Below are 14,682 nucleotides of genomic sequence, written 5' to 3' on the forward strand. Positions count from 1 at the left end.
CTCCTCTAGGATTTGGATGGATTCCTGTCTCACATTTAGGTCTTTCATAAATTTTGAGTTTATTTTTGTGTGTGGTGTAAGGAAATGGTCCAGTTTCATTCTTCCACATGTGGCTGTCCAATTTTCCCAGCACCATTTGTTGAAGAGATTATCTTTTTTCATTGGATATTCTTTTTCGCTTTGTTGAAGATTAGTCGACCATAGAGTTGAGGGTCCATTTCTGGGCTCTCTATTCTGTTCCATTGATCTATGTGTCTGTTTTTGTGCCAGTACCATACCATCTTGATGATTACAGCTTTGTAATAGAATTTGAAGTCTGGAATTGTGATGCCCCCAGTTTTGGTTTTCTTTGTCAACATTCCTCTGGCTATTCAGGTTTTTTTCTGGTTCCATATAAATTTTGAGATCATTTGTTCCAGCTCTGTGGAAAAAGTTGATGGTATTTTAATAGGGATTGCATTAAATGTGTAGATTGCTCTAGGTAGCATAGACATTTTAACAATATTTATTCTTCCAATCCATGAGAATGGAACATTTTTCCATTTCTTTGTGTCTTTCTCAATTTCTTTCATGAGTGTTCTATAGTTTTCTAGGTACACATCTTTGCCTCTTTGGTTAGATTTATTCCTAGGTATCTTATGGTTTTGGGTGCAATTGTAAATGGGATCGACTCCTTAATTTCTCTTTCTTCTGTCTCATTGTTAGTGTATAGGAATGCAACTGATTTCTGTGCATTGATTTTTATATCCTGCCACTTTGCTGAATTCCTGTATGAGTTCTAGCAAAAAAGTGGAGTCTTTTGGGTTTTCCGCATAAAGTATCATGTCGTCTGCAAACAGTGAGAGTTACTTTGATCCCAAAACCAGTCAAGGACCCTACCAAAAAGGAGAATTACAGACCAAAATCCCTGATGAACATGGATGCAAAAATTCTCACCAAAATACTAGCCAATGATCCAACAGTACATTAAAAGGATTATTCACAACACCCAAGTGGGATTTATTCCTGGTCTGCAAGGTTGGTTGAACATCTGCATATCAATCAATGTGATACACTACATAAATAAAAGGACAAGAGCTATATGATCCTCTCAATAGATGCAGAAAAAGCATTTGACAAAGTACAGCATACTTTCTTGATTAAAACTTTTCACAACATAGTGATAGAAGAAACATACCTCAATATCATAAAAGCCATATATGAGAAGCCCACAGCGAATATCATTCTCAATGGGGAAAAACTGAGATCTTTTCCCCTAAGGTCAGGAACAAGGCAGGGATGTCCACTATCACTACTGCTGTTTAACATAGTACTAGAAGTCCTTGCCTCAGCAATCAGACAACAAAAGAAATAAAAGGCATCTGAATCGGCAAAGAGGAAGTCAAACTCTCACTCTAGAGTCTATTTTTTAATTGATTTTGCATCTTTCCCACCACCAATAAAATATTTTTAAAACACTCTAACTTTAGGATGTGTACTGACATCTGGTAGATAGTGTGGGAGGTATTTAGGCATCTCCAGATTGCCTGCTACTGGTTACACATACCTTCTCCTAGAGATTCAATCAAACACAATTGTGAAGATATTTTACCTGGCAATTATGGTCCTAAATCATTTTACCTTAAGATCAGGGAATTATCTTGGTGGATCTGTCCTAACTACATGGCCTCTTTAAATCTGAATCTGGGGGTGCGATAGAGGGAGAATCAGAGATTCTAACCACAGTAGATTCAACCTGCAGCTGTTGGATTGGAAAGAGGGTGGGGGTAGGGAGTCTTGTGAAACTCTCCCAAGACTGAGAACCACTTCCAGCTAAGAGCTAGCAAGGAAATGGCTACCTCAGTCCTACAATCACAAGGAAAGGGATTTTGCCAATATAAGAATGAGCCTGGAAGTGAATTCTTTTCTAAAATCCCCAATGAGAACTTGGCTTGGCTGATACATTGATTTCAGCCTTGGGGTATCCTGTGCACAGAAACAAGATGTATCATGCTGAAATTCTGACAACCATGAGATAATGAAGAGTTTCTTTCAAGTTGCTAAATGTTTGGTAATTTTGGTAATTTCTGATAATTTGTCATGTAGGAGATTGAAAATGAACATGGTATGTCAGCTTATAGTTTCGTTTTCGGTTCAGATTTTTTCCAGAAATGTATTGGCTGTTTTCATTCATGTTATCTCTACCTTTCTTACTTTATACTGCGGTAAATGTTCCATTTAGATTATATATTTTTCTGATGTCATATTCAGGTTATTTCCATTTCTTTAAAATTGTTCTTTTTCTAGGCTGGCATATTTATTTCCATAGAATGGGGGGATTTATTTCAACTTTTTTCCCACCATCCCCGTTACCGTTTTTAATATTTTGTTTTGTTTTGCTTCTTCCCTTGTATTCTAGATTTTGTTAATCTAATCAGATTTGTTTGAGTGTTGTTTTGTTGATTTCCAAATATTACTTATTACATTTAGTTTTTTGTCGTCATTTTTTCTTTTTTGTAATTTATCGATTTTTGATTTAACATTTATCAATTTATTCTTTTTATACTTTGATATCTTTATTTGTACTTGTGCCACATGTAGTTTTAAGATCTTATTTCCTTCAGTTTTATGTTGTCATTAATGAGTATTTATGTCTGCATATGTATCACATAATTTGTTCTTGTATAAGCTGATATATAGTCATTTAATGATTATTTTCAAAATCCTCTGCATTTCATTTTTTATTTTGTTCTTGCTTGAAGATATTTTATGAAGCAACTGGTTTTTGTACTTTAACATTTATGAGGGATGAGTGTATGTGTGTGCTTTTTAAATAGTAAGAAAATATTAGCATGCTATTTACAGAATTTTTTCTTTATTTGTGCTTATCATATTTTTTCTTCATGGCTATTAGTAATATATATGCTGAGATTTTGTGATTGTTTCCTGAACATTTGGACAGGAGGTATTTCTTCTGTAAATTCTTTGCTATATATCAATTACATCTATATCATACTTCATCTAGGTTCTCTGTATTACTACTAATATTTTCTCAGTATTGTCTTTCATGAACTGAAACATCAGAAGGATATTTTTCCCTCTAACTTTTTGGTCTTTTGCTTTATGAATGTTGATGTTATGATATTTGGTACATGTATATTCATGACTACAAGCTATTTGTTGTGGGTTTCAACAATGGGGCCCTTCTCTTTCACATTTAACAACTTTGATAGACTTTAAGGTCACTGTTGTTAATATCATTCATTTTTTCCTTTTATTATTACATTTATCTGGTATTGATATATCCATTTGTTTACTTTCAACCATTTCGAAAACATTTATATTAAATATGACTTGGGAATGCAGCATATATTTGGGTTCTGCTCTATGAACCAAAATGTGAGACTGTTTTCCTAATAATAGATGTGCTAGGATTGGTATGAGAAATACATTCAGTTTCAGAATGAATTTTAAAATATTACAGTTTTTAAAATTGAATAATTTATTTAATGCTTATTGTTTAAATATGTTTTATTATATGAGCTATCTTATACAGATAATTACTTTACAACCTCGTATTTTTTCCTTTGCCTCAAGTTTATATTTTAACCTGTTTTTTGTTTTTTTTTTTTGAACATGTAGAAGGCCTATTCCTTTTCTTTAGAGTTACAATACTCTCTCCATTCTGTTTAGTTGTTTTTTATCATTCTGCTTTGCTACTTCCTCTGTGGCATTAATTTTGGCTATGGCTTTATTAACTTTATCATCAGCAACTTAATTTTTGTGTATTGTTGAGTTGATATTTCTTCATTAATCCTTATAATTTTTATTTGATATTTACATTCATTAGAACACACTATTTGAACATTTTAATGCATGTTTTGAATCTTTTCTAGTCACAATTTCACCTACTTATAGACAAAATATGTCTCTAGTGTGCTTTGTTTTCAGTATTCCTTACCTCTTTATTTTTTCAATATTTTGAATGCTGATCCAATTGTCCTCATTTCTGCATGCCTACATGTCTTCCTGAATCATCTATTTGCAGCAAAGCAATTTAGAAAGGAGCTAGTGAGTGACTCAGGTTATTTAGGCATCATATTGATTTACTCGGAAGTCCTTTTGACAAAGAGTGCATGTACGTGAGTGCATATGTGCATGTGTGTGCATGTGTTTGTGCCCATGCATGTGTATGTATGTGTGTGTATGCTTGTGGGTATCCTGCAGCAATTCACTGGCAGCTGTTTTTTGTTCTTCTTTTCTCTTTCAGTATAGTTGATGCACAATGTTGCCATTAGTTTCAGGTGTGCAACAGTGTTCCACAAGTTTGTACATTATGTTTTCATATAAGTCTCTGTCCTTAGTAGACTGGAACTTGTAAAACAATCCTTCCTGTTGGTCATCTCCAGGAATGGTCCATTTGTGGTTCCATGATTTCAAATGTCACTCAGGGAGGCTCCTAGAGTCAGTACAATTGTATTTCTGGCATAGATTTTACTCCCCAGTGTGTGCTTCTTAATTTGGAAAATCCTGTGTTCTGCAAGCTCTACCTGGGTTGTGAGTGCTCTTGTTGCCGCCATTCTGAGTCTGATCTAATATTCATTGAACTTGGCAGCCCATCTTCATTTATACTGTGTTTAGAGAATAAAGGAGTTTTTAAAATCATTAAAAACTTCTGTTCTTCATTTGCTTTATTTTCCTTGTCTTTCATATTGGTTTAGAGAGCCGACTGAAGGGGAGACACATTTTCTAGGTTACAGCATCAAAGAAAGAATTTTCGAAAAATAACGTACAACATAAAGTTACATGCTCCTCTTTTAGAGCAAAACCATCATAAACTTGATTTTTAAAATCATATTCATGTTTTTTAATTGTCCATGTATTCATATGTAATATATAGGTACAAGATATATATTGAAATACTGAATAAATATTTAATGAAATATGTATTTTGCAATTTGCATTTTATTCAATATTTTATATTTTATTATTTAAAATTTATAGGTTGCAAAAAGGCACCCACTGATGGACCAATTTTTACAATTTTGTTACATTTCCTTTTTCATTTATTCTTTTCTACATATACACAAACACATATATAATTTATTTTCTGAATAACTTGGTATATAGTTAAAGATACTGTGACAATTTTCTCTAAATAATTCAGTATATGTATCCTAAGAACAAGGATATTTCTTTCATACCACCGTTCAGTTGTCAAAATTAGGAAATTCAATATTGATGCAAGTTGATTATCTCATCCACAATACATAGTCCAATTTTTCCTGTGTTCTCACTAATATCCTTTACAGCAATATTCTTTATTCTATTATCAATCTAGATGCCTGAGTTGCATTTAATTATCAGATATCTTAAAATAATACTTTGAAAATCTATTTTGATCTTTGTTAATTTCACTTTAATGCTTTGTAATTTCCATTATTTGATTATAACAAAACGGATTTACATTTTGTTTTCAAGATTTTGGTGATGTTACAATGAAAATATTCCCGCAAATTTCTTTATTTCCCCTTTTTTGAAAATCAGAGCATCACCTGGAACACAATGGATTCAAAGTGCTCATAGTCAGATTTTTACATATCAGATATTTCCCTTTGAAGTTTTGGTAGACATTCCATTTTCTTTCCAATTTTTAATGCTTATGGATTTTTAAATTTTTGCTAATATTGTGCTGTGAGGTAGTCTCTTCATTTCTTTGATTATTGGAACTATCCTACTTTGCTTTGTGCTTTTAAAATTTCCCTATTTGTGTATCTTGCTAATTTATATTGTATTTCTTTCTTATGAACTGAAGTATTGGATTGAAGGATTTCTAGTAGGGGTTAGATGTTAACCCAAATGTGTATTGAAAACCATTTTCCAATTCTGGATTTATTACTTCACTTTTTATGACACACTTGTCATTAAATGCTGTTGTTTAATGTGTACATAGTCAAACTTAATGAGAAATATTCTCCAATTCACAGAATGTTAACCTACATATGCATGATTTATTGTAAGGATTTCAGTTTTTCTATTGCTTTTTATGGCTTTGATTCTGGAAATTTATGTTGCACATGAGAGGAGGTAAGGATCTAATTAATTTTTTGCAAAAGGATAACAAATTGACAATGCTCATCATATTATCCATATTTTCCCTATAGATTTGATAATTCTATTTGTGTCAAATATAAAATATTCACATCTTCCTGAGTCCATTATGGTCATACTATTCTGTTTAAATGTTATATTTGTATATTTTATGTAAAAGCATTTTTAATAAAAGCAATAACAGCATATATATTTTAATATCTATATCAATAGACATTATTTGAGAATTTCACAATTGGCATTATTTTTCAATAAGTAATTTCAGATTTAATTTTAATATATATTATCTGATAAAATAAATTTATTTATTTATTTTAAAGATTTTATTTATTTTTTTTTATAGAGAAAGCATGTGAGCGGGGTGGGAGGGGAAGGTGAGGGGCAGAGAGAGAGGGAGAGAGAAAATGAATCCTCAAGCTGGCTCCTGGCTGGGTGCAGAGCCTGATGTGGAGCTTGATGTGGGGCTTGATATGGACTTGCTCCCAGGACCCTGAGATCATGACCTGAGCCAAAAATCAAGAGTTGGCTGCTTAACCAACTAAGCCACCCAGGTGCCCCTGATCAATAAATTTAAATAGCCCCTAGCTGTTTGTATCACTATACTAATTGCTTTAGTACTGGTAAGTTGCCTAATGATTAATACCAGTGAATCTGCTCCCTCAAAGTCAAATAATGTCTTATTTTCATCACCCAAGATTAGCTTTACCTCCTCTTGGATTTTATACAGATAGACTATGAAGTATACATTCATTTGGGTCTAGTTTTGATCCCCAGCATGTTTTGAGAATCACCCATGTTTTATGTCTATAAGTGCTTCATTTCTTCCCATGCTGAGTAGTGTAGACACACAATGGCTTGTATAACTTTCACCTATTGGTGAACATTGGATTTTAGCATTATGAAAAATGCTGCTCCTGTAAGTCTTTTGTGTTAGAAGATGTTTTCACTTATCTCGATAAAATACCAATGACTGGGATTGCTTTCCATAGAGTAATTGTATTGTTAGCTTTACTATTACCTGTCAGATCATTCTACAAAGTGTTGGCCATATTGTAAATTTCATTGGACGTATGACCCATCTCCAGGTGCTCCCTGGAGCACATTTCAAATCATCATCAGTTTTGAATTTAGCAATTCTAATATCAATAAAATGATATCAGGTACCAAAAAGTATGTAGATGTAAAATTGTGGGTTTGTTTCTTCTTTAGGTTCTCTGCATATTTGCCTCAGATATTCTGAAGATTGCTTTTCAGTGCACACACATATGTGACCATTATGCCTTGTTGTTGAATTGTCTTCATGATTATGCCATGTTCCTCTTTGCCCTTGATGATATTACTTGTTCTGAAGTCTACATTTTTTAGTATTACTATGATTGGTTCAACTTCTTTTGGATAAGTGTTTGCACAGTATATAGTTTGCCTTCCTTTCACTTTTAATCTATCTTTTCCTTTGAATGTAAGGTGTGTTTCTTGTAGACACCTTCTAATTATGTCTTTTTTAAATGAAATTAAGAAGTTTGTTTTTTAAAGTGATTTGTTCAGATCATTTTCATTTAATGTAATTTTATAGGGTTGGACAAAAATTTACTGTCTTGGGAATTGTTTCACCTTCCTTATATCTGTTCTTATTGCTTGTTCTCTTGTTATTCTGCCCGTTATTATTAATTATGTCTGTGGTTCCATTTTATCTCCACTGTTGGCTCATAATTGATACTTACTTTTTCTATGCTTTTGGGTGGCTGCTCTAGAATTTACAATATATGTGTTTAATAAATCACAGTCTAATTTCAAATAACATTATATCATTTCATGCATGGCTTAAAACTTCTAAAAAAGTCTATTTATCACTTTTCCTTCCCATCTTTCATACCGTTGTTATCAAATACTTTATTTTTATACACACCATATGTCTTAGTCCAGGCTGCTATAACAGATTACCATAAATTGGATGGCTTAAACAATAAAACATTCATTTTTCATGGTTTGGGAGGCTTGGAAGTCCAAGATCAAGGTGTCAGCAGATTTGGTGTTTGGTGAGAACTCACTTTCTGGCTTGCAGATATCTGTCTTCTTGTAGCCTCATGGGCAAAGAGCAGAGAGAGGAAGCAAGCTCTCATGCCTTGTCTTATAAGGGCACTAATTCCGTGCATGAGAGCTCCACTCACGTCCTAATTACTTCGCAAAAGCTCCAACTCCTAATACCATTACAATGGAGCTTAGGATTTCAGTGTATGAAATCGGGGGAAACATGCTCAGTCCACAGCACCATAAACCAAAATTGCTACTAGTTTTACATGGGCAGATAAATATATTTTAGGGTAATTAAAGTCAGATAAAGTATCTCTTATATTTACTTTTATTTTAACCATTTCAGTATATCTTTTTTGTTGTTTATGTAGATGCTTGCTTCCATCATATATCATATTCATTCTTCATGAAGAAAGCTTTTTAAAAATTTTTTATAGGGAAGCTCAGCTAGCAGTGAATTATCTCAGATTGTTTTATAAAAATATATTATTTCTCCTTTTTTGAACTTGATTCTTTTCTTTTCTTTTCTTTTATTATGTTATGTTAATCACCATACATCATTAGTTTTTGATACTCCTTTATTTTTGAAAGGTAGCTTTACTGTACACAGAATTTTAGGTGGGCAGTGTTTATCTTTCAGTATTTTAAAGACCTTAACCCCTTGTCTTCTAGATTACATGGTGTCGGAACGTCTGCTCCAAGTTCATCTTTATTCCTCTGCATGTAGAATGTCATCATTTTTTGGCTACATTCAAGATTTTTTTTTTCATCTTTGGTTTTCAGCAGAATAAAAATTATGTGCACAGGTTTTTTCTCTGATTTTTGATCATTTGTTTGTTTTTAATTTATCCTATTTGGGTTCTCTGAGAGTCTTGTGTATGTGGTTTGCATATTGTTATTATTATCTTGTATACTCTTATTTTCCAATATTTTGAGAATTATCAGCAATTACCTCTTCACCTTATTTCTTTGAACTTCTTTATTTCTTCTTTTTCTGGAAGTAGTTTTGTGTTTGTTAGAATGTTTGGCATCGTTTTAGGTGTATTATAGTGTTTATTTTTAACTTTCATATAATATAATTTTTAACTCTTTCTTTTTAAGCGATTCATTTTAGGTAATTTCCTTGAACTTTCTTCATATCCACTGATTCTTTCCTCAGATATATCAGGTCAACTGATGAGCCCACCAAAGCATCATTCATCTCTACACAGTTTGGGGCTTCATTTTGTTTTTTAATAGCATGTACAATTAATTATTCCTTATAATTTTGATCACTTTGGTGAAATCCTCCACATGTTCATACATATTTTCCCCTTATTACTAGAGTCTTTAACATGTATAATTATTTTAAATTCTCTGTGTGAAAAATTTTACATCTGAGCCATCTCTGAGTCTACTTCTATTGATTTTTTTGTCCCTTCACAATGGCTTCATTGTTGTTGTTTTACCATGCTTTTTGTGTATCACTTAATTTTTTATTGGCGACTAGACATCATGTATAAAAGAGTAGAGATTGATGTAAATGGTATTTATGCCCTGAATAGTATTTATTTTCATTCATCGTTTTTCTTGTACTGGGTGGTAGGCCTTTAGTATGGGAGGTTGACTCCATCTAGTCAGGAGCAGAGCTGGATTTGGGTTTTGTAGTTGCTCTAGTTATCATGAACGTTCCACCAGGGTCACAGTTCTCCAGCCTTATCTTGCATTTAGTGTGGCAACCTGAAGTACCAGAGGAAATTTCTCAGTACTCCTGTTCTCCCTGCAGCTATTGACCTTCACTACACACCTATAGATCAAAAGGAATCTCTATCCAGGCTTTTATTCCTCCTTTAATGGCAAACTATTGTTTGTTGCTCGGTATTTTCTGCATGGGTCTCTCCTTGCAAAAACCCTTTCTTTCCTTAGATTTTATACCATTTGAAATTGACTCTTCGATGGCTTAACAAAAATTATGATTATTTAGATTATCTGAATTTTTCTTGTTATCACAGCAGTAACAAAGCTTTTTTTCCAATTTTCTTCATTCCAAAGGTAAATAGGATTCCATATAATTGAAATATAAATGTCACATAGATTAATAAAAGCAAAGCTTTATCACAAGTAGTATATTTAGGATTGACTTTTATAAGTAAACTTTTGAAAGAACATGAAGATGAAAACAATATATTTTCCTCTGGCTCATTGAAGAGTACAAGTGCCTGATAGAGTGAATGTATATGGATAATTACCCTGTCAGTATGTGAGAAGAGGAAGAACCATGCACATTTTTAAAGAAATGACAAACTTGCACACATCTCACACACCATCCTGTTTTCAACTAAGAGATGTAAATGCTAAACACAAACGTAACTTTGGTAGTAAGGAAACATATTATTATGAAAGGCTTAGATTAAATATCCACAATTAAAATTATTCTTTCCCTCTTGGAAGCACTTTTTACTAAAAATCTCCAGATGACAAATGTACAATAGAAAAATGTCCAAACTCTATCTACACCTTCTACTTTCCTTAAAAATAATCAGATATAGTTTCAACATAGCTCTCTAAGATCTGAAGTCCCAGAAAAAGAAGACACACCATGATATCCATTTAGATATTAATGCAGTACTCCATTCTTACAAATATTCGGTGGATTTGTTGCAGGTTATTTATTAACCTCTTAAAATATAGGCTCTACAAAAAAGGGAGAAAAGGGAAAAACATTCTATTTGTTAGCTGTGATAGCATGTGAAAATGACTAAAAGACTTTTGGACTTTTGACCACATTTAGTAGATACATTTAATTATGATTTGCAATTTATATCAATGATATTCACTAATGAGGAGGGAGACAAGGATGTGCCTCTAAGATGGAGGTAACCAACTCTCAGATCACCCGGTCCACGTAATAATTAATTGGGAAAAATTGACATAAATATTAAGATGCCACATAGAAAGAATACAGTCCCTTAAGTGTCAGAAATTTGAAGTTTTTGGCCAAAATTTGGCCAAATATTTATTTGCAATAGAGCTGCCCCTTCCAAGGATATCTCTATAAAGAATACTTCAGATATATAGACATAATAAAAAAAGTGAATAAACTGAAAGATGCTTAGATATTGTTGACTTGAACATCTGTAGGCTAATTCATACATTCAGTTGTGTAGGAGTTTTACAACAAGAAATAGAAAACAAGCAAAAGTGAGTTTGGGATATTTATCTTTCTGAATGCTTCCTTCTTTTTCTCTCTGTTCACTAAGCTTCTACCTAAATAACCCCACCACTACTGCACTTGGAAGGACAATTGTTTATTTTATAATTCACAAATATTATGGGCAAACATACTGTAATGCTGGTTGTAGTCACTTTCTGAAAAATATGTCACAAGAGCAAATATAAAAAAATAAACCCAATTACAAGGGTTGGATTTGTTGATTGTAAACAGAATTTTTACATCTATATAAAAATGTATCTATTGATTCTGTGCAGTGATGGTGACAGTTACAAATAAATTTATACCCCTTTCTAAATGCCATTTAAATCTGAATTTTTTAAAGGATTTTATTTATTTATTTGAGGAAAAGAGTGAGTGAGAGAGAAATCACAAGTAGGCAGACAGGCAGGCAGAGGGAGAGGGAGAAGCAGGGTCCCCACTGAGCAGGGAGCCCGAGGGAGGGAGGCTCGATCCCCGGACCCTGGGATCATGACTCGAGCCAAAGGCAGATGCTTAACTGACTGAGACACCCAGGGGCCCCTAAATCTGAATTTAAATTAAATTTTATTAGATTATATTTTACTATAGGAAAGACAATGTAGATAATATAAGGGTGAACACAAATCACAAGTAAGAAAAAGTAATTATACCCAAGGCAGGAAAGGGATATCCCCTCCATACTTTTAGGGCATTTACTTTAGAAAACCTTTAACTGTGAATTATTTTCCTGCCCCTTTATGATATATATAAACCTTTTAAAAGCTAAAAAAAAAATTGCCACTTTTATAACCCTAGAATGTTATTTTTTAAGGACTTGGAAGCCATCTCTTTGAAATGAGAGGAAGATAACACCCTTATTTTCTAATTTCCAGATGAGGGTAGGAAGCTAACTTCTGCGTGCCTGACTCCACATGCAAACCTACATATTTTCACAAATAATGGAAGCATATTTTTTCCTTTGGGTAAAGGCAATTAGCAAACACAAATGGTCATCTGATTACTGGGTGAATTTAGGATAAACTTCATGTGACAGATGATGCTGTCAAGTTCACTCCTACTTGGCAGACTCATTATTGTTTAGAGTGAGAGCATGCATGTCATGGGTTGCCCTGGCTAGCTGTATAAGATTGAGCTTTCCTTCTGTCTTTGTGATCTGTAGCGAACTGCATAGGATGTGCATTGTGTTCTGGGTGAGTGATCTCTCAATAATAAAACCGTTTTTTCTCTTCTACTTTTGTGGTGCGACTTCCTGAGTTGGCAGGAGATTTTGTCTTTAATCACATGGCCCCAAAATAATGATCCATTAGAACGGAAGAGTTATGAATAAAAAGTAAAAATTTTCAAAGCCATTTTTCTTTCCAAAGCCACGTTTTCTTCCCAGGTTCCCTCCCCCCACTTAGCCCCCTGTTTCTGATACATCTGCTTCTTTACCACTACATTTCCATTTTGAACAGTATGCTAGGACTCCTCACCAGAAATGATGAGGAATTTATGACCTCTATACTGCCTGCAATCATACCTCCAAACCCTGTGTAATTCACTGCATTTGGCTACTTTACTTTTTACTCTTAAAGTTTACATTTTACTTTAGGATTTAAGTTACAATGATATTATCTTAATAAATCTGCGTCTTCATTACATAAGATGAGGGATTTGGTGGTACTGTATTACTTTCTACAACCCACTCCCAATATCCTCACCTCTTGACTTCTGTCCAATGGTGTTGTACTATTATCTTTATATTGTTAGTTCAACTATGACCAAATATTCACAGCTCTCACATTGGTTTATTCTGGAAAAATATAAAGGCATGAAGTACATTTATGATCCTATGATGGTGTAATAACACTGCCCATGCTACATATGTTTCTATGTGCTAAATGTTGTGCATTGTGCTTTCCCTGATTTACCCACCTAATCTTTATGATAACCCCCATGCAATTAATTATATCCAATCAAGGTTACACACTTCCCATGTTTATTTGGCTCTAACTCCCTCTGAGCCATCAGACATTTGCACAAAGGAAAGTAAGGCCACCGTATACTCTCTTGTCCTAACACTGACAAAATGTCAGCCTCCTCAAGTTGGGCTCTGGCCTGGCCTCCACCGTGCACACCTAAGCACAAAACTGAACAGCTGTATCACTCAGGCCCCTCTTGACCAGACTCTGGAAGGCTGTGGCCACTTCCACCACATCAGGACTCAGAGGTACACGACTGATACCAGCTGGCTTTTTCAACTGCTGCCCAGAAGAGCCTGGTGCTTGTTCAGAAGTATGGGAACATATATGTTCCATGGAAGATACTTTGACAAGAGACAGGAGATGAGAGGGAGCCGACCAAGTAGTTTTTTCTTTCCTCATCCCTACAAACTATTGCAAAGCAAGAAATTTCCATGCAACTTCTCTGCAAGTTATTTCACATTAGCAGGATAAGTAAATGAACAAAAAGGATGCCTAGTTAAGTTTGAATTCCAAATGAACAAAAATCATTTTTAAAATATATTTTACCTATTTATTTTTTTCCTTTTATTAGTGGTTGCCCTAGCATTTGCAATATATGTCTACACTTAATCCAAGCCCACCTTTACATAATACTGTAGCGCTTCATGGGTAGTGCAAGTACCTTATAATAATATAATAAAATATTTCTAATTCTTCCCTCCTGTCTCTTGTGTCATGGTCATTCAACTTATGCATGATCATTATAAGCATGCACACACACATTTATATGCACAGCCACATACATAATCAAATACATTTTTGCTAGTTATTTTGAAATTTTACCTATGAAATCAATTAAGAATAACAAAATAAAAGTTTTATTTTACCCTCCCCTAACTTGTCTCCAATGATCTTCCTTCCTTCAAGTAGATCCCTGTTTCTAATGTACATTATTTTCCATCTTTTAAGAGCCTTATTAACATTTCTTGCAAGGCAGGTTTACTGGCATCTCTTAATTTTTGTTTGGGGAAGTTTTATTTCTTTTTCATGTTGAAAGTATAATTTCACAAGATAGAATTCTATGTTGGTGAGGTTTTTCTTTCTACACTTGAAATCTTTCTCCTCACTCTGTTTGCTTGTTTGGTTTCTGAGAAGTCAGATGGAATTTTTTATCTTTTTTTTTTTTAAAGATTTTATTTATTTATTTGACAGAGAGAGAGAGACCGCGAGAGAGGCAACACAAGCAGAGGGAGTGGGAGAGGGAGAAGCAGGCTTCCCGCCGAGCAGGGAGCCCGATGCGGGGCTCGATCCCAGGACCCTGGGATCATGACCCGAGCCGAAGGCAGACGCTTAACGACTGAGCCACCCAGGCGCCCCGAATTCTTTATCTTTGATACTCTATAAGCAAGGTGCTTTTTCCTCTGG

This window comes from Zalophus californianus, chromosome 5, assembly GCF_009762305.2.
Source record: "Zalophus californianus isolate mZalCal1 chromosome 5, mZalCal1.pri.v2, whole genome shotgun sequence".
In the NCBI taxonomy this organism is placed as follows: Eukaryota; Metazoa; Chordata; class Mammalia; order Carnivora; family Otariidae; genus Zalophus; species Zalophus californianus.